Source organism: Plectropomus leopardus, chromosome 22, assembly GCF_026936395.1.
Source record: "Plectropomus leopardus strain MGB_pleo_1.0 chromosome 22, ASM2693639v1, whole genome shotgun sequence".
Taxonomy (NCBI): Eukaryota; Metazoa; Chordata; class Actinopteri; order Perciformes; family Serranidae; genus Plectropomus; species Plectropomus leopardus.
Window position 1 is genome coordinate 11,902,752 of NC_142197.1, and position 22,434 is coordinate 11,925,185.

At 39.3% G+C, this 22,434-nt stretch overlaps 1 long non-coding RNA gene across 2 annotated transcripts in view; it reads right to left on the reverse strand.

The window, feature by feature from the left end:
• Window positions 1-22,434, reverse strand: part of LOC148185873 (uncharacterized) — a 152,228-nt gene that overhangs the window by 58,769 nt on the left and 71,025 nt on the right. For both annotated transcript variants that reach the window (XR_015775506.1, XR_015775505.1), the window contains exon 4: window positions 18,078-18,190. This is a non-coding gene — a long non-coding RNA (uncharacterized LOC148185873). The remainder of the gene's footprint in view (window positions 1-18,077; window positions 18,191-22,434) is intronic.

The following is a 22,434-nucleotide window of genomic DNA, read 5'->3' on the forward strand; positions in this document are numbered from 1 at the left end:
AGTAGAAACACACACACAGTTTAAAGTATATCGCTGATCCCAGCTGAGCGCTGCGGTGTGATGTGAGATCTATCTGCTCTATGCCAGAAAGCAAGTTTGGCACCGGCTCCCCCCACACTTCAAAAACACATCAATCAAGTCAGTCAAAAATGTCACAGATCTTCTACTTGTCATTGCGGGCTACTTTGCTGTGATTGATCGTCCGATGGTCGTCTCCCGCAGTCCCTAACCCCCCATGCCCTCTCTTACCCATGCATCAATTTGCACACCATGTGAAAAATAACAAATGATAACGTTTTGAAAAATGACTCACAATATCCTCTAGCAATTCAGATAAACAATTCCCTTTTACGAAAAGGGGGGACCAAAACAGAGACAGACGGCGACGGAGAGGGAGAGAGCGAGATGTGCCAGCGTTGCTTTATATTGACATTTATGGCTTAGAGGCTGTGAGAAAATGTGCGTGAGGGTGTCTGAGGGTATGTGTGTGTCTTGACGACAGAAGATGCTTTGAATATTTGATGCAAGTTAAAGGCTGCAGTGGCCTCTATAGGCAATGTGTGTATACAAAGACCCATTAAGCTGCGTTCTCATGGGGAAGGTGTGATAGGCAGAGATTTAGACTGCCAACTCTGTCTATACACGTCTGTCCACTCAAACTGGCCTCAATATGAAAACCCCCGAGGCTTTATTTTCTCTCTCTTCCTTTCTTCCTCATTTATTTGTCTTTCGCAAAATCTATTCAACTCTCTCTTCTTCCATCTGCCACTTTCTAAAACGCTGTCACTCATTTTCCTCCCGTCTTGTTGCTCTCTTCTCCTGCTAACATGATTTGTCTGTTTCGCTCAGTATCCACATGTATCCTCTCTCTAGCATTCTGTTTTACATGCTGTTACCTTCCGTCCGTCGTTCTGTAATGCTGCTCTCCCCACTTCCCTCCCTCCCTGCCTCATTCCCTCGCTCAGAACTGTCAAATGGCTTCATGAAATGAGCTGGAGAGATGATGAGAGAGATTGCAATCCTAATGGTGTGACATGAAGCATTGTCCCGGGCCTCTTTGATAAATGAATTTAACAGAGCACTTGCTCCGTGGTGAACCATGCTAATTAGGTACGGCAACCCAAACAAAGATGTCTCCCGGTAATTGAGGTGAGGTCAGAGGGATTGAGAGGAGTGTGGACAAGCCTGCGACTGCTTGTGTGTGTCTGAGAGGGAGAGCTGCGTGTGTGTTTGTGTTCCTGCTGGGAATTGACTTGATACCCCCCTTGGGAAGCCGGTAATGGCGGTCTTTCCCTTTGAGTATTTGCTCTGCGGCTGGAGACAGAAGGTAAGTGGATGACCTTGTTTCCCAAGTGCAATGAGACTTGTCCCCTACACTGTAGCACGATTACCAACCCACTTTTGCCATTATAATTCTAGTGGGGATCTGTGTGAGGTCAGTGCGAAAATTGAAAAAGCAAGGGCAAACTGTTCACTTCATACTCAAATTACATAAGCTCACTCGCACATTGATTTCATCTATGCATTGAAATGGATCAGTGGAGGAACAGTGGGTCGTACGCCACACAGTTCAGTCTCTTAAATAAACACTATTGACATGTTTAGAGCCAATCCAAATGACCTCTGCTGTTTAGCCTCCCATTATTGATATTATTGGCGTGTTTACAATAACTGAGCTGTGCATCTGTCATTCCCAGGATATCCATATGTTCGAGATTGAACCGGAAATAATCAGAGAAATGCCTTTAGACAACAATATGCTCTCAGGTCATTAGGGACATGAGGGAGAGGCGGGAGGAGGGCTGAGGGAGGGATTTAAGATGTATATTATTACAGACTAAAGGCACTAAATCAAAGCATAAGAAATGTCTTCACGTGCATTTTAAGCAATAACTTTCATGTTATTGTCAGAGAAAGGGCTGTGATTTTACATTAAAAACATTTCGATGTCTAGACAGATGTCTGCCAACCAAGGCGAGGTTACACACTGAACACTGTGCCAACAACAGATGTGTCGATCTTTACTTTGAAAACATGAATCACTGCCAAGGACCGCCCAAAGAATATATCGACAGGTGCCATATTATGGCTCAATATTAGCATATATCAGATACAGTGTATGTGTTAGCAGATATGCAAATAGAAATTAAAGTTCATATAATTTTCTGCATTTTCTGCAAGGCTGCATTTTTACTGAAGTCCATTCTTCTGCCATCATAATGTGTGTAGGTGCACAGCTAAAGAGAAAGCTTAAGGTGTTGGCCTGTAAAGGTTTATAGTCGAACTAATTCTGAAACTCTGAAAACATTAATAGGCAAGAAATTCTGTGTCAAAAAAAATATCAGATGAAACACCAGTTTGGTGAAAATTAATTAGCATAATTACACGGAAACTGGGTTCACAAAACTAACTGAAGTAAGCCACTTTGTCACACAAGACTACAAGTACAAAGAGTAAAAAGCATATTTAGCACAACAGTAATTAGCAATACTAGTTACTTAGAGTGTCTCATTAGCGACACATTAGCTTTGGACAGCTAATATAATGGCTGGCAGTAAACTTACTGCAGTAAAACTAAAATCAACAAAACAAAAAATCACATCAACGAGAGTAGCTACAGATATTGCTCCAATAAGGGCATTTGGGGTCTATAAATATGATGCTTGTTAATACTTACATGTTCATAGATCTGACAAAAGGCAAAAAGTAACAATGTCATTTAAGTAGCAGTTTTTAGTAAAGCTTTAACCATTTTATTCAAGTTCAAAACTGCATAATTAAGGATACTGCTGCCTTGAGTGACAGGCTGTCTGCAGATAGCGTCCTTGGACTCTCAGTCAAATCCACCCCTCTCTCCTCCACAGCTCCACTGTCCTGTCCAAATATGGTCCCCTGTGGCTCTGAAAATCCAAGGTGATGGCCAAACTGCAAAACGCAACGCTTAAAAGCGGGATTGCACAAACTAATGGGGAGCATCACGGTGGTCTTTGTGTTGAAAGATTGTATACATATTGGGTGTGAATATAATATGCAATTTTGGATGCAGCATTAGTATTATCTTCATTAGAATTTCAATTTACTGTTCACAAGTTGCAGTGTTTCCTGTTCATTTTTGAGTCCTTTGAGAGGAACAATGTTTTCTGAAACTGCCAGTATAGATAATTGAGTTTGGCGCTGACCTAAAATAAAATATCCTGCTTCTTTGTCACAGCTTTGTCACACAAAAATGTTGGTAGTAAAAAAAGAAAAAGGGAAAAATAAAGCACATACTGTTTAATGTTGTCAGCTAATTAAGTGTCTTAACGTCAATACTGGTGCCAAAGACCCCACATCAGTTGGGTACAAGTAGCCTATTTATACCATGTTTGACAGTAAAACATACTAAACATATGGGGTAAGGGCATCTAGCTAGACTGCCAGTGTACAGTGCAGACACAGGGAATACAAATTGCACCTGTCAGGTAAAATGAAGTTAGACAAAGTTTCTCATTATCATTGGTATCAATTTCTTCAGCAGGAGTGTGTGTGATATTTACATACAAGAGCTGACACTCGACTATCATTATGAATCTGAGGTCAGCAGAGGCTCGCTCACAGCAGCCAACACACATTTTTGACTAGCGTCTTCCTCAGTGGTTGATTTCACAGAACCTTGAGCAAAGTGTTGTCTTGGTAACTCAAGGTGCACTGTCTCATTTGTCAAATGGGGGGCAGGGGTGTAGGTTTAGATCGAGGGAGGAACTAAGGGCCATTAAAACCCCACTGGGACGGCTCATGCATATTTAAGCAGGTTAGATTAAAGGTTGGTCGTCTGGAAGCAGTATGTGCCAACCAAGACTGAACCTTCTTCTGTGACATGTCATTAACCCTTTAATTGACTAATGGGTGGTGAGGTTGCAGATATGAGCTAATGTAGACATTTCTAAATGCAAATGTTGGCAGTGTGTGTGCACGATGCTTAAGCAACGGGCTGTAGAGGTGATGGGAACTGACAAATGGACTTGAGGTGAAAAGGTCAAACTGTCACACTTGGATCTCTGAGCATTTTCGTTTTATCTGGTCTTACCGACACACATAGGCCATCCAGACACACGCAGAGTACAAATGAACTGAAATTAACTAGTGCTTTTTCTTTTATCCTCTTATCATTTTTTTCTTTCTATTTTACAATATTTTGATTTATTTGCCTTCAGACATGGCTTAGTCTTGTCCTGACTGACTTGGACTTGCCTCAGAAGGACAGTGCTATATCCAAGAGGTAGGACACATTGTTCCAAGTAAGTCTCAAGTCTTTGCACTCAAGACCAATTCAATTCCTAGGGCAAAACTGACACGTCTTAAATCAAGTCCCAAGTTCCAAACTTTGAGTTTCAAGTCCCCGACAAGTCATAATAAGCTCTTTACAAAATGTAATGCCAATATTAGCTTTACAAATTAACTTTGAAATTTGCATGTATTTGTTAAAAAAGTTACTTAGCTATTAAGTTAATGTCTGTTAAGCAGTAGCTTGCTGACTATATTTGGCTGCATACACTCCAAGAGTGACGCAGCAACGAGCTACAATACCTTTTCGATGGAAGCCGGTGACATGAAGCGTCAAATGCCCGATGCTTGTCGCTGCTGGCAGGTATGACGTGCTACAAATAAAAGTTGTTCTGACTTCAACTTTTGTGAGTGCTCCAATGACACAGTGAAGCATCAACCGATCATAAGGTTTGATTTTAGCTGTGGTGCTGATTTATTTAGCTTAGTTAGCTGACGCTACGCTGTGCCTCTCAGTGTGCACAGGGGTGATATGGGGGGATGAAATGTGATGTTAAAATGGGAGTTGGACACTGGTCATAAGCATATTTTTACATGTAAACTTATGCTGATGTTCAATCGAGGAGCTTTGTGGCAAGCAGCAGACATACACAAGCCTGTGACAATGTAACTGTGGTAACGAGCATATTAATATTTCGACACTGACTTGCTGATAATGTAGATAGTCATGCTGTTGCTGTGTTGCTCGTAGTGAACAAAGCTTTACCCTCAATTTACAACATCAAATACTGAATGAAGTTGGAGGTTATTGCGTGTTTGTGTGCTATCTTTAACTTGCATGTTTTGCATACTGCAATTTAGTTTTTATTGACCACTGCTTATTTTTTGTATGTTAATGCAATTATCTTTGGTATCACTTTATCCAACTGGCACTCAGTAACGTAATGGATGTAATAATTGGATGCTGTTGTATTAATTAAAAATTAGTGGAGAATTAAGTGGCGACTTCCTTGGAATGAACAGAGTTAATGTTAGATGATTCAGGAAATGAAGGGAAAGAAATTCATTTGTGGCACATTTTTAAATGACATTCTTTTAAATCTTCGGGGAAGGCATTGGATATTTTCAAGTCCAAGTTAAAGCCATGGGTCAATGTGTTTGAGTCCAAATCAAGTTGCAAGTCTTTTTTGACTTTCCAAATCAAAATTAAGTCATAAAATTTGGGATTCAAGTCTGACTCGTGTCCATATCATGTGACATGAGTCCATACCTCTTTTTTTAAGCTCTGTGCACTCCCATTGCTGTGATGATTTTGTGCATTTGTCATAAAAGATATTCTAATTTCCCCAAAATTTTCCCAAAGGCAGTGGCCCTCTAAATAACCCCATGAGAGTCCAAGGGAGAGGAAAAGGAAAACAACATCAAACAAGCCATGATACACACAGCATTGTTGTGACGAGATCACAGAGTAGAAGTGGCGACATTTCTCACCTGTCACGACTGTCAGAGCATCTGTATTTGTGACAGTCTGGCTGGCTTCTGTGTTGCTACACGTCTGTAAAGACAGCCAGCAAGCTCTGTCTTTCTGTACGCCAAGGTAAATTATAGGGCTTTGTGTTTGTGTGTGGGAGAATGAGTGAAAGAGGGTTAGATTGGTCTGTGCTTGAGCATGCGAGTACAATATCTCTCCCATCTCAAATCTTCCCCTAATCTTGTTATAATTGCCTGGTGAGCCTCCCTGCTATCCTCCACCTTAATGCCTCCTCTTCCATCTGACCTTGCTACTTCACATTTACCTCCACAACAATATTACATTGCAGTTCATGAAGTAGACACAAAACTTCAGAGTTAAACACCAGATAAAACCTTGCACTTTCTCCCTTTGGAGTAGCTGAGCTTGTCTAAGCCTTAGTAAGAAGAGGGAGAGAACATTGCTTTTTGGCAGATGGATACATAACAGACTACATTGTCTATTGACAATAAGCAATAACAAAAAATATTAAGACTATAGACTTGTAACAGAGGAGCCTAGTTTCTGAACATATTAATCAATTAAGTCTTCATAATGTGGGAAAAATCACATCTTAAAGCCTCCAAAGATAAGCCTTCTGTTTAAACTTTTACATCTGAATTTAATGTTGATTGCATAATGTAATGGCTATAGAACAATAAAAAATGGGTTAAAATTTGTTTGCTAATTTAAAAAAATGAAGGATGGATAAACGGCACAAAAGGAACTGCGTCAACCATTCTGCAGCAAAAGTAGGAGGAGAACTGTGCTGTTTGTTTTCCCAGGTACAGCACTAGCTATCTGCAGCAAAAGAATAATTCTGTCATGAATATGTGTTTTTGCAGTTGTCTTTACTGAACAGCAGTAGTGGAAATCTTGCAACCATCTTTCATAAGACCCCTACCCTGAGTTATTCCTTGAAGCAATTGAAAGAAGGTGATCCATGTTAAACAGAATCCAAAGCAAAATAAAATAAAACTATCTAAAATAACTAGAAAATGACTTTACCTCTTTAGTGAACATGTTTTTTCTTTTCTCTTCTATATTGTGATGATGTTGCTTAGTGTCGATCGCTTGTCTGTGGATAGGCTAGTTGCTAAGCTTTGAGGAAAACGGAAAGTGATCTGTCTAGTCTTTGCAACAGTAGTGTTAACAAAAAACCACTTGGAGATGCCAGGTGGGGGTGGAATTATAAAGTTATTGTTTTCCACTTCAAAAATATAAATGGGTTGATGTCTCAATCTTTGCAAAACACATGCAAGGGTTTTTTAATGTTTTACTCTCCTCTATGAAACATAAAGAGCGCACAGAGAACCACATCTTCTCAGCCTTCATACCTCTACCTAAGGCAAAGGCTTTGGTTGGGCAACATGCCTGTAATTAGGTCAAAGAAAAAACCTCCCCTCATCTACAACCTCTGTAAACAACAAGTCTGTTTAATCAGTATGACTGCATTCTGAAAGATCAGCCAACTCTGGAAAAGGCCCAACATCGATGATCCATGGGGACCAGCCTCAGAGCCAGGAGAGAACTGCTCCGTGTCAGCCAGGACAACCCAGTTCGTCTCGCCTCAGAGCAGTGACCTCAACAACCACCCCTATTGTCCAACACTAAAATGTCAACCTCAGACAACGTGGAGAGACAAACGTTTCCCTTCGCTCACTGTTACACTCATGACTTTTTTTTGTCTAGTTATACTGTTATTCTAGTGCCTTCATATCATTGTTATCATTTCGTAATTTTTGTAGGAAATCAGTCAATGAGTAAAGAACTTTCTAACTTTAGACTCCAGTAATTTATCCTAACACAAAGCCATGCTTGTACACAACTTGACATAAAAAAAATATTTACAAAACATGTTTAAGAAAAATTGCAAAAACAAAAAAATATTGATATTACCCCAGATACATTACATTGCATGTTATTATATACGTGATATGGTAATTCTTTGCTTTTCAACAGTGCTGTGTTAATGTGTGGTTATGTTTCGGTTAAGGTTAGGAAATGATCGTGTTTTGGCTTAAAACACCTGGTTTCGGGGACACTATCCAGGGAGGAAAAGCAAAATGTCTCTGTGAAAAACGTTCACTTTTCTTGCCAATATCCAGGCAGGAAAAGCAGCGATGCCTCAGCAAAAAAACAACTGTTTTTTGTGCCAGTATCCAGGCAGGAATCCACAAGTTTGGTGCCTAAAAAGCTGCTGAGATAACAACAATGGCTCACTAAGTCACAAACCATGTTGTTGCTGGTCTGTCTTAAACATGGATGTATAAAGGGCAGGCATCTTTCCTAGGTGTCACGTAATCCACAGTCCCCTCCATCTCCGGATGACAAAGTCAGCTCATACACTACACCAGTTTCGAAACACTGATATGATACTTATGAAAAGTGCAAATGTAAAATGTTTGAAGGGTTTGCAGAAACGTACAATGCCAACAATTTCTTGTTAAAACTGTTAAAAAAAGGCAGGCACATTTAGTTCACTTGGCATGAATTTTTTATCAGATCTCCCGCAATCTTCTCACCTTGTATGTGAATATGTGCAAGTGTTTGCAAGTATAAAATTGAATAGGAATGTTTGGGGACAGGAGGAAGTGCAAAAAGTCCGAGATGCCTGAGGAAGGGAGATAATTGGGTGTGGAGATGCTTAGAAGCCGCTTTTGTTGCCATGGCGATAGACACGTAAACACCAGCCCATCCAATCTTCTTATGGAAGAGAGAGAGAGACAGACAGAAGTCAATCATACAACAAGGCAGAGAATAGACGTAAACTCAGGCAGACAGCCAGACAAGTACATGCAAAAACAGAAACTCGCACACACACAAACAACCTTTCCTGTGGCCAGGTAGAGACTTTGTGCTGGGGGACAGTGTTGTTTCAGAGAGATTATGAGGTACATGGGTGGCACAGATCCCATCAAGGCCTTAGGCATTCAGGCTAAAGTCAGTCAAGTCACTAACACCTATGCAACAACCCGGGGGAACACAGACAGAATTACATTCGCCACATTCAATCTCTGAGCAGAGCCTCGAGATGCAAGTGTTTCATGGAAATAATGTAGAAATGGGAAAACAATAAAATTGAGGAGATTAATGCTCACTCTCCAGCCTCATCTAAATTCTGCTCCCACCGGACCTATGCAAGCATTTTCAGAGATGCTACCTTTAAGTGGTAACCTTGTTTCTGGATACCAAGGAACATTCCTAATTCAAACCCCTCGGGGACTGGGGCCACTCAATTCAGTAAAATGGAATATACTGAAATATCATTGCATTTATATTCATAATATTGAACATGCTGCACACATTCCCAAACACTGTGGCTTCTGAAATGCAGAAAAACAAACATTCCAACGTTATGGGGCACGGATACGTCAAGCTCCTTCAACAACAAAAGGGAGAGTAAGTTCATTCTTCCAAGGTTTTATCTAAAAAAAATAGTAGTTAAGGGTAAAGTTGGTATAGTACCTTTTATGAAAATAACTTCTACTCCTGTAAAACCTGAATCAACATCACTTTTTCTTGTGCTGCTCTCGCCTTTCAAGTAATTAAACCTTTGAACCCTTAGCAAATTGGTGCAATTTTGTACAAAGACATGGTCAAAAAGGCAATGACCAATTGGTAAGAAATTTTCCACAAACTGCAAGACATTAGAAGATTTAGAAAAGCTAGGAAAAATGTATAGGGAAAAAAGAAAGCTATAGGTTCTTTTTTTATTTTTACAATTATCAGAATATCAAAACGATTATAATTACAAATTATTAAAAACATTTTCCAGGTCATTTTCGTGTTGTTTTTTTTTAAACTTTTTATTTTTATTTATTAGCTGTGTACACAGCTTTGCAGCAGACAATTTTTGTTTAGGTGAAAACAGACTGCAGTAAGTCGCGCCCATCATTTCTTTCCATCGTTAAAGGGACTAGAATTAGCACGTTCACCCAGTTGTTGGGTTTCCATCAATCTCAATTGGAGCTGCATTGTGAATGCCAATTAGTACCTTTCCCATTTCATAAAAAAGCAAGATGTTAACAGGTGTCAGTGTTTCATTTTGTTTTTTGTGCATCGGGAAAACAGCTATACAAAAAAAATTCACATGCAGCGCCTTGTTAAAAACAAAAGCGGAGGGCACTTTTTTAAAGAAATGCACTCCAGACAGTTTCAGCAAATATGAGGTTTTTTTTGTTTTTGTTTTTTTTTTATAGAAATGTAGACTACAGTTTTAATGAAACTGCTCATATTGGGATGAGGGAAATAAATCTATCCAAACATCAAGCAATAATATAAAAAAAATGTGGATGGACCATACTAGGGATAAAAGGTTAATTAATATATTATTTGTATATATATCTTTATGCATTTGCAGTGGGCAAACATTTAATAATCCTGCTTTTTGTGTCATTGCCCATAATCACGCCCTGCTAGTCTACTGTGTTAATACTTTATTCAATCTATAAGCACTCTGTCCTTGGCAATATTCAGAAACTAACCAGATGGCAGGGCAGCAATGATTTTGCTTGTGCTGTGGCAGCTTATGTCAAGAAAACTACAATTTTACAACGTGACTGCACCGCTGATTCAAACACACTGCATAATGCATTGTTCATCCATCCTTATACTTATTTTGTATCGTCATGAATCTAGTTGTATCAAATGTTTAAATCTATCCATGTTTCTTAACAGCCCATAAAACAAGAACATTTTACATACATCCATTTTTTGAGCCTCTGCATGTGTGTGTGGTATCGGAAGGCAGACCATCTCCATGTGTCCCCTCCATCTGTCGCCCGGCGAATCATTGAGTCCAGGGGCCGTGATCCAGCCCCCCAATATGTGGGATTGCTGGAGGGATTGAGGAGGGGCGGGTCAGCAAACATGTCACACTAATGGATATGGGGCCCACAGCCGGGGGGGTGTTTGTCTGATTTTCTTAATGCGTGGATGAATGAAAGAACGCATTCATAACTGCAGGCGCTGTTATTGTCAGTGGGTCTCCCAGAAAAGGCCGTGACCTCTAGAGTTTTGCTGACAGACAGATGGACACCGCTACACCAGCAGAAAGGCAGACACTTTCCTCACCCTGTAGCAGAGGTCATTAACTGGGACCGTGATCCACAACGACAGTCTTTACTGTTGGAGCTGTGAACCCCAATCTTGACATGCCGTAATGTCCAGAGTGTGTATGGCTGTGTCAATAAGAGAGAATGACCCGTTTCAGTGGTCATTACATGGAAGCCAACGGGTCAGTGGCTTAGGGGACGGATGGAAGGAGACTCTGAGGGAGACTGGAAACAGAGGGCGGCAGACATATTGCTATTGTCTGTAATTACAGGGCAGTGTCCATTCAATCATGGGATTGGTCACTTGGTGAATGTGTGACTGCACGTGTAGCTGTGTTTCTATGTTGCAGTGTGTATGGGGCTTCTCCATTTTGATGGTACTTGCTACATTTCAACATTAAGAATTATACTTTTTACTTTTCATTTATTTATAGACTGTCCTCCTCCAAAATATGAACACAGTGCATTTTTACAAGCAAAAATTAAGACCTTTATTTACTCTTTTTTGTTAGGTGGTGACCTCTAGTGACTGTAGTAATTATTACGTGAGCACAGAAGACAGTCAGGAGGAAATGGAGTACAGCAAAAAAAACCCAAAAAAAACAGACTTTTGGGTTAGGGATGGCGATCACCACAGGCCCCACGATACGATCTTATCATGTTACATAAGTCACGATACATATTATTGCAATTTCAAACATGTTGAGATATGCTTAGTATTATGATAATATATTGCAACATATCAATATTTACTATGTTTCTCAACTTTACGTCCCCAAAGGAAAACTTTGTCAACATCTGTTTTTATCTGATAAAATAAAGTTTTTAGTCGGTTTATCTAACGTCAGTCATTTTTATTGCAGCAAACTCTATCTAATTGACTGGAAAAAGCAATAACCACTACTTCAATTTGTATTTGTAATATGAATAATTTATCAAATAAAAAGTCATTTTAAAAATTGATACTTAGTGTTTGCATACTGATACAACATTAACATACCAAAATATTGTGATACTATCTAACTAGTAACTAACTAACTAACTAACTTGACACTCACTGAGCCAAATTTATTTTGTTAGAAACACAAAGTCCAGGGGTGCAGTTTTGTTTTTCCACTAAATACAAAAGTTTGATTTTGTTAAGATAAGACTAGTAACTTTTGTTTTTAGGAGTCCTCTTTTGGTTATATTTCTTTCTTTTCTTTTTTTTTCTTCACCCACAACCCTATTTTCCTTAGTAGTTTGCTTCACATTTTTTTTGAAATGGTAATCTTCCTTTGTTAAAAAAAAACTTAATTTCACCCAAAACATTTGGTTTTATTTTGCATCCCTTTCCCTTCACAAGATGCATCCTAACAAACATGTTTAAAACCTGTTAACAGTCATACTACCTTTTCTGTTGTCCACCAGTGCACTGATTTAGGAAATGCTTCTTGTAGGTTGTATTCAGTGGTATGAACATACAACTTATGTGGTAGTGTGGATGACCTGTTTATCTGAAAGCAACTGTTAATTTGCATATTTTGTACACTGAGCCTATAATGGGCTTTTAGAACATAAAATACATTTAACTGCCGCACTGCATGTACAGTAAAGTAGCTTAAGTTTGCTCATTCTCAACCAACTACAACTTTAAAATGCTGCTGGTATGTTAATTTATCCTTACATAAGGTATAATATTATAAAACATGATACAGTGATGGGAGTCATCCTACCTGCACAGCATTTACTATTAGGTACTTTACTGAAAATACTTACATAATTCTAAGCAAATGTGGATATGCTACTTTAACTTCAGGATATTAATTCTTCTTCCACCACTTCCGGCTACTTAACATTCATGGCAATTTTCATTGTGACTAATCCTATATTATTAAACTGGGGAGCCCAAAGTCTGGCTCATACCGAGCAGCCCGCCGTCAGCTGCCTGACTTTCCATCTGTTCATCAGATCCTTTCCTCAACAGTGTTGGTGGTGCTCAGAATTTGATTGCAACCTCTTAGCGCGCTGTTTTTTACGTGTTTATTCCAGCTGTTCCAATCTGATAGGCAGCTGGTCTTTGTGTGTTTATGTAAGGTGTGTCTGTGTGTTCGCGTCTGTGGGTGTGTATAAGACGAGGCAGTGAAAAGACTGAAACAGACAGAGTGAGCAGAGCATTTGCTGTTAGTGACAGAACCAGGAACAACAAACCGAACAGAACACACGGCTGATTGAGCTGAAGATAGCAATTAGCAAATGGGCTGTGAAATAGCTCAACAATGCCATCAGTCCTCAGACATTTTGCTCACATTCTTTTAAAAATAACATATTTGTGACAGAGCAGTGTATCGGTTAACAACAAACACGGAGGGGCTATGGCTCTGCTGATAGTGAAAATTAAGCTGCTGCCAGAGCCTCGAAGATGAGCTCAGGGAGAAAGAAAACATCATGAGTAGAATTCTGAAGCACTTTCACAGTGCTGAAATGCAAAAGCTGACTAATAGCATTACATGGTTTTGCTGCAATAGGCGAAGAAAGGGAACTTTGACAGCCTTTGAAAAACAAACTCACCTCATGAGATGCAGGCTTGTAAACACGCTTTGTGAGCCAGATTTGTATGACCGAAGATGTGCCACTTAAATCTCGCTGCAGGTGTGGATTGATTTACATGCACTGCACAGTTATAACACTAAATATGAGACAAAAAATAGAAAAATGCCCCAAGCCCCTTCAAATTCCCATTCTCTTAAACCTGTGAAGTTGATTTCTTGGAGATACAGATGCTGATAACTGCAATAGGCAAATCATTGTCTAGCCTTTTAAATGTAGACAATACAGGGTGCTTCCCATTAATAACTGTGACCAGGAGGGCCTGTTTTTTTAAGGGGTCTGCCCCTTACATACACAGCACACGGTATTGAAACTGAGAAAATCCACCAACTTGACTTTTTATATGCCACCTATGTTTTATCAGGTCCTAAAACCCAATTAAAAATAAACTATGCAAGTCCAAATCAGCATGCGTGTCCAGGGGAAAGCCAGCCACTCTTCCTCACGATGAAAAGATTTCATTCAACAAAAGCGCTCCACCAACTTTCAGCTTCTTATTCTCTGAATCTTTATAATTTCCCTCGCTCGCTGTTTTATGAAAATATATCATGCGGTTATAATAACAGCTGCGAATGCTGAATTAAATTTCTCTCTTATGATAGCCAGACATATCTGCAGTCTCAAGAGAAATTTACCACATTTTGTTACTTTCCAAGATCTTAAACATATAATTAATTCAATTTCCTTGTCAGCGTCTTTTTCTTCTCTTTAATTAATGACATAGTATCTCAGGCTCCATAAGAAGAGAAGCTCGGTCTTGTATCAAGTCATCGTCAGAGTTATGAAAGGCACTGGTGGCGACGCACCAACAGAGAGGCACATTCAAAAAGAATCCAAACCTTATTGGATGAAATGACAAGATAACATAATTGACAAATGATCTCACTTTGCATGCATATAATTTAATTGCTTCTGGAGAGTGGTTTGCTTTAGTTCCGTCTGGTCTAATGAGATATACACAAAGGTGATTAGCATTGCTTGCTGGACAACGCCACTTAGCTTTGTATAAATTCATTTTACACAACACCTCTTGTGATTGTTCTCATTTCGTTAAACTGCCAAGCATTAATGCAAGATAGGGCCCACTGAGAAGTCCAAAGTCATCTCTTGACCTTGACTCTTGCACGGCTACATTCTCTGTTTTTGTCTCCAGTTTAAATATATCTGTACCCACAATTTAATATTCTCACTTGCTCTCATAAACACTATCTCAAATACATTCAGTCTGAAAACAACCACCCCCTGTAAAAGTCAATCTTGGCAATTAGACACAAGTAGCCCGCTCTATGAATTTATCCACACATTGATGTATTCATTGAATCAGGCCTTCTCCTGGTAAGGGTGGTAATTAAAGGTTCTTAGTGGAGTGGTCCGGGGTAATCTGGGGCCAGTTAAAAGCCTTAACATCCACCACTGTGGGGCTTAATTGGTACTGTGCCATTTACATGATTAACAGCCAACCGAGGCCTGCCACCTAAAAAGCACTCTTTACTCCTGGCAATTCATTAGAATAGAGAGTACTCTGGACTCTAATGAAAAGAAAATGTGTTGATACAATAGCCTCGTTAATTTCCAGAGATCATATTTGCTGCGATCCTATTTGATGATAATCAATCAATTTCATTGCTATCTGGCCTTGGGGGCATGGAGGCAATGTACTGTTTTATGGTGATATGTGCTTATTTGTAATTCTGTTGATGGACAAAAGGAATCATTTGGGACGACCATTAGGCAAACAAAGCAATGTGGAATAGCATTTTGGGAAAAGAGAAAATGTTAATGGCTGTCTTATAGAAAAGAACGGCCTTGTGTGCAAATACAATTTTTCCCTATGTTTTGTGGTGTAGTGTGTGTGTGTGTGTGTGTGTGTGTGTGGTCGAAAAGTGCAACATGATCATACCAATTTACAGAGCCATTAAAGGATGTAGCTGTTTATCAAATTGCATTATTAAATAAATGCCAGAGCAGCTTGCAAGGAAACATTAAGAGTACTTAATGCAATTAACAGTATGAACAAACAGTAAATGATTCATCTTGCTTGTTGTTTGATGTGTCTAATATTTGAGAAAGAATTTTTTTTGGATGGTTATAATTGTTTGCTAAACCCGGTGATTTATGTGTCAGACTCCAGGAAGACTAGCTGGTGTTTAGCTAATGAGGATTATAATAATCTAAACTAAAACTAAACTAATAATAACTTTTTTTACAGACACCCTGGAAAAAATAATGCCAGATTTTTTCAAAAATGTTTACAATTACAAATTTTACCTGAATGAGGTCAAAAGACGAACAATATCTATGGTAACAATACCTTCCTGAAATTTCACTGGGTTATATGGTTTATGACGGTATTAGTGTGAGGCACTATGTAAGCTCTCTTAGATTTTTAAATCTACGGTTTTCTCCTCGTGTCTCTCTCTCAGCTGTTGCTGGCTGTTTATTTACAGTCATGCCTGTAACATTATCCCCACCTCTCGGAGTTGCGGTGTCTGCAAGCTAAGGTCATGGATGCATTAAGACAACCTGGATACAGCATAGAAACAGGGCCTGGTTCATACCTATGAGAGCTGCTCAGTGGCATATTAGGCAAAAAATGCTCCATTACGTGGTATGAAAGGACCTGCATCTCCCACATTTCCGGGGCCACAGAGCCAGCGCACTAGAGAATTCTGCCGACCAAGCGACTGACTTCTGGTTTTGCGTCCCACTAGCTTGATTGCCAATCAAATTATTTAATCATGTAGCACTTTTAGACTTTCAAAATGTTATAAAACTGAATGGATTACAAAAATATATCCACTGATTCAGCCATCTCTTTCCCAATATACATCAATGCAAAAAAGTATTTCTGCCTCTCATGGCATCACATGAGGGACCTAGATGGCGCAATTCCACTTTTGGCCACTATGTAAAATTTGCCTGAAAGCCTGGTGCACTTCCTGGGGGCTTGGCTCAGGTGCCTGGTCCACCAGTAGAGACTAGAGACTGAGCTCTGTTGGTGCATGCTGTGCACTGCATACAATGAGTTTAATAAAAACAAGAGAGTCTGTATTTTTGATGATACTAAAAATCATACTGTCAGGATTTCTAAATAACCTGATATACCGTGATACCAGCCAAGTGTAATGTCATTGTTAAAGTGAGTATAAGTGATTGAGAGTGTGAGGGATTCTTTTGTGTCCTCAGCTAAAATATGACAAAAAATAGTAACACTTTGCATCTGCATTACAAATGCTCAATGCACAGCTCTGAATATATATTTTGTGGCTGTTCATGTTATAAGCCTTTAAATGACATCATATTAGTCCATGGAAAATCATGATAATCAACTGCTACATTTTTCCATCTTTTTGTGTTACATTTTACAGGTCGCCAACAGGCACAAGAAAATGCACAAGCTCATGCAGAAACAGCACCAGAACTGTTTCCAATCATGTCTCCTAGACATCCGCTTCAGAACATGATCTCAACTCAACTTTGATAAATAGCAACAATAACATTAACTGTACCATTAACTCCATTATGAAATTGTTATTTTTACTTTGGTACCCTCCAGTGGTAGTATCAGAAAAGACAGTGTTGTGGACAGCAGTCACACCACTAGACATACACTCAGTTGCCCGTTAAGGTACAGCAAGCTAAAAGCAAATGCAGTTTAATAACACAGTCCAACAATAAATCCTATCTTCATGAAGGTTATAATGTTTTGTTCTGGTAGAAACTGTTTCAGAGAGGTGGCAATTCCAATTTATTAACCTTGTGAAGGCTGCAGTGTGTGGTTCTGTTAAACCGTATTGCACTGATGTTTCTGTTATTTAGTCTCACCTTCATAGATATAAATGTGGTTGACAAAATAATAGGAATATCTGCCAGTATTATACAATACAGTTCACAGCTACAGCCTTCAAAAACACTCTCCAGACTTGCAGCTGAATCGATGTAAATTGCACCAATTTTCAAAATTTCACAAAAAGATTTATGCTATTAGAACCATTTAAAAGTTGACATCACCTTCAACACATAATGGCTTCATCACAAAATACTAAAGTTTGAGATTGAAATGCAGTTATTTAAAAATACATGCACTTTTCTTAACTTTTCAGCCTGCAGCTGTTTTTCCAGTCACTTTTCATGCTAAAATGGCAGTTTACAATCCACCTGTGTGACAGGTGTTGGAATAAATTTTGTTGGAATAAATGCCTACAGAGTGAGTTGATGAGTGCAGAGGGGCTTTAAACAGACGGCGCATCAAGTGCAGAAGAGCCACAAAGTTATAACTAACAAATGTCCTCAACACTACTGTCATAACTAAAACCACCCAAACAACTGGACAGAATCCATGCTGAAATAGCTCAAAGTGACAGATTCTTCTTCCACAGCTCTGCACACAGTAATTACCTTTGACAGGCATATATGCATATGCTTCCCTATAGAACCACTCAAACATATTAGAGCTAAAGTATACTCTATAGTAGACACTGTGATTTGTCAGTGTTAAAGCAAAGAAACATTTTTTACATTGTTGAAATTCTCTTTACATCTCAAAGGCAATCAATAAATGAAATGCTTTAGGAAAAATAAATCTTGTATCTGTGGCAGGGCAGTTGTAGGTGTGGAACAAGCCCAATCGGGCCAAATATAATGATTGGATAGCTTACCAGTCTGTCAGAGAGAGGGCGTTCTTATGGACTGCTCTATAAATGCAGATGTGCATGCATGTTCCTTCGGTAAAAACCTGGTTCAGTGGCGGAGAGAGCACTGGCATCACACACTGCAAAGCAACCAAAAAACAGAAAGACAGACTTATCAACGAGACAGTCTATCAAATGAAAACATAAAACATGTTAATATGGGTAAAGTGTTTCAGAGATGAAGAGAAAATGTCACTAGCAATTTGGCCTACTGCTAACCGCAGCTAAAGGCTCCCAAATGCATCTTCACGTTCACGTTTAAATAGGCCTAGCTAATGAAGAGTCTTAAATCACAGTGTGCATCTGCATCACTCCCTGCCACTACAGACCACCTTGCTGCAGAAGAACTAGCAGTAGCTCCAATAGTGGATCCCCAGTAAGCACCTGCAGCAACATTAAACCAGCCAGTGCACACACCCCAGCTCTCAGGGACCTGACAGCCCCAACTATTAATAATAATGGTGACATGTTTTTAACATCGAACTTTGTAAATTAAAGATTTGTTTTGACCAAAGTGTAACTGGTGATTGTTGGAACAGTGGACTTACTTACTAGATTACTACCAAGAGTAACCACGGTGGTTTGGGAGTTTTATTTTGTTTCTAACAAGTAAGTGTTCTTATGATGAGTTAACAAGGAGATAAAGCTTTGTCATTCATCTCTGAGAGAAAGTTCAATTCAAAAGGAAAATAGGTGTGAGAATATTATAATACACTATATAACTAACATTTTGTGGGTTTTTATTGTGGTAGCACCGCACACTTCTAGACCATATACCCTGGTGAAATTTCAGGAAGGTATAAAATATTATATTAGGTATGAAATATTACATTCCACCCAAGACTACTGCCTACCCCTGCTTTTTACACCGTATATCTTTTTGAAGACTAGTTGTTTTATCCTAATAATTTATCAAATAAACTGAAAGAATTATTGCCATCTATATAAATGGGATACAGAATATGGACACTTTCCTAAAAAAATTATCAGCAGTTTTCATTTCTAAAATCAAAATTAAGTCATGGTGAGAGTCTAGAGGACATTAGTGATAGAATTCCAAGAAATAGTAATTTAAAAACCACAGGACAGCCTTCAACCATAATCATATCTGCTATTGATATACTGCTGCAATAATGAAAATATTATATTTGGTGTAACATTCATGGTTACGGTGGTTGGCTGACTTTGTAATTAAGGCTTAATCAACTCATCAAGACTGAGTAATGTGTCACAGCGGTGATGTGTGTGGGTGCACGAGTATCCAGTAGAGATCATTATCTCAAAATATCATCATCTCAATCTGATCTGAGGCCAGCATCTGATGTCTATGTTTCCACCTGTTCTACTCACACACACGGTCACACACACATACACCACAGCTGACCACTCACTTGCCGCCACACGAGTTTACAGTATAATCACAATTCTACAGTCTTTGTGGACCTGACCTCTTTCATTGATGAAGGGTGGGGGCGGCTGATTATCAGCCCGACCACGTCTGTCTACTCGACCGTCTACGCGTGTTTCGCCATTCTGCTGCAATGCAAAGCTCTGTGAGGGGAAATCAACTTCAATCAGTCACGCTTTCCTGCTGCGTCGGGAAGGAGAGTCTACACCTCTCAGTTTTGATGAACATGGACTTGGCTGTGTGATTTTGGAGTAAAAAGCCAAGTTCTTGGGCCTTGGATTGTACCCAGCTGTCACTTTTCCATCAAAGGTGGAGATGCGCGCACACACATGCGTCGCTTATCACTTCTCATGAGGAACGGCGGCAAATTGGATTTTTCATATTATCATAAATGAGGTGATTTTTAGGGCTGTTGCATTCGTAACATAATTTTCTCAAGCTCGAGTGATATTTGTCTGTGTGTATTTACAGTACGCCATTTTGAAATTGTCTCTCAGTGGGTGTGTATGAAGCAGCACTTGCATGTGTGTGAACTGGAGATAATTTTATAAGCTATTTCCTGCAGCTTTAGGTGAGGCCTTAGTGTCCAAAGAACTCCAATTACCAAGACCTTTCCTTATCTGCGTCTATTCTCAACCCATGCGTGCTGTCAACAATCATCAGACCTTAATGAATTCACCCACATTATTTGCCTGGTTTAATGACCTGAGACCCAAGCTTTCTCTATGAATGAGTCAGACCTGGGACAGTCACACTTAAAAAGCAATTACAAGGAGTGTACACATCCTCATTTCCAATATTACATCCTACTCTTTTTCTCTATCTGAGCACATAGATTTAATGAAACTAAACCTCAACAATGGATGAGTTTTGGATGTACAGGAAATAACCAATTACATAGAACAAGGCTGCACCACTGCATATAAGGAAAAGAAGGCAAGCTGGTGGTCTCGCCATGAAGGTGAGAGGGCATTTTGCTGTTATTACTGTATCTGCACAACACCATGTGTGAAAGGTTTTTACATTTTTCAGAATTTTCTTGTGCAACATTTATATTTTTATTGAATTTTTTCTTATTTAAAAAAAATTCTGAAACAGAACGAGATGACGAAATAAATAATTAAATAAACAAAAACGGGCAGGTAAACTAACAGGTACAACTAACAGGCATTGAAAAAAAAATGGCAGCTAATTCGTCACAGTAATGTCGGAGGCACTGGTGCAACGAGTCACTCCTTGAGCAACAGCATTATACATATACTAATTTATATATATATATATATATATATATATATATATTCAAATTTAGAATTAATTTTTTATAAATCTAACATTCCAATCTGCACTATATTTTATATACAGAATGTTTTTCAAAAGACTCCACTCAAAAAAGTTGTTTTTCCTTATAGTAAATAACAAAAATATCTGCATTTAATGTATACAGACAAGTTTTTATCTAATGATCACGCATGCTAAACATTTAGAATTGTTTTCTTCTGAAACTGTGTTATTTCAGATGGACCTGTTCCTTTACAGAGATGTCAAACCACAAGATCAATAGTCTCTTTTGGTAGATAAATGGATGATAAAATAAAGCAAGAGGTGATGGTACTGTAGTGAATATAAAAGCTGAAGGAAAAAGTGCACAAGACCAAACGAAGTAATGATGGTGACCAAGGATACAGAGAACACCGACAGAGCAATGAGGAGGGATAGTGATGAAAAGGGGGACAGAAAGATATAAATTGGACTACAATGGGTGAAGAAACAGAGCAGTGACGACCTGAGGAGTATGGGTAGAGACAGAAGGAGAGAATGAGAAGGAGAAGGGCAGCAGAAAGAGAGGGAAGGAAGATTAGCCACAAAGCTGGGTAGAAAAAAAGAAAGAGAGAGAGATAGGGAGAGGAGGAGGAGATCGGCTCATAATGGATTGATTCTCACATTTCTTTGAGGGCCTGTTCTTCCTGTCTCCTTCCAGATGAATGGTAATTGCCCCGCCGGCTTTAATCATGTGTTGAATTGGCAAAAAAACAGGAGAAAAGCGCTTCTACGGCAATTGAGAATCGATCGCTCTGGAAGTCAACCTATTGCTACTCTGCTTTGTCCACCATCACACACTCTCTCACACACACACACACACACACACACATGCACAGACTAACACAAGCACACCTATGTCAGGGCAAATGACAGAAGCACTAATTACAGTGATGGCTAGGTGGAAAAAGAGGACAAAAATAAGACGGGGGGGCAAGGACAGGAGAAAAATGGAGGTGGTGAGACAGTTGAACAGTGGGGCACAGACTCCCATTCTGGCCTCAGAGTGTCAGCTGTGGCAGCAGACTGAGAGGAGGGATAATTGTTTCGTCAAGGGTGTGATTGCCATCACTTCCCTTATTCTAGACGAACAAAGCACCTTTTAACATTTGTCTCTCATTTAACTTCGTGGTTGCAGTCTGACAACGAGATACATCCCAGACTTTATCAGTACAGGTGAAGCTCGCAAGTGAGACTGCGAGTGATAAACATACATGGTGCTATATCGACCCAGTAAATCACACCTATGGCGGGTTCAAAATATTTCAAATTGCTGGGCTGCTGCACTCAAATGCTGCATTCAGCCTGATTTTTCACCAATAAGGAACTAATACTGACTTCTAAAAACGTACAATATATCTGTACTTTGTTGACAGATAAACATATAGAAAGAATTAGAATTGCCTCCATGCAGTTGTATGCATCCATGCAGCAGTCAAATTGCACTTACATTTTACATCTATGTCCGTGAAAACATGGATGCGTCACTCAAATCTTTCCCTCGGCAGCACAGAACACCAATGCAATCAGCACAGTTTCAACGTGGCTCTTGAGTTATGGCCAAAAACATTTTTTAAGAGGTCACCATGACCTTAACCC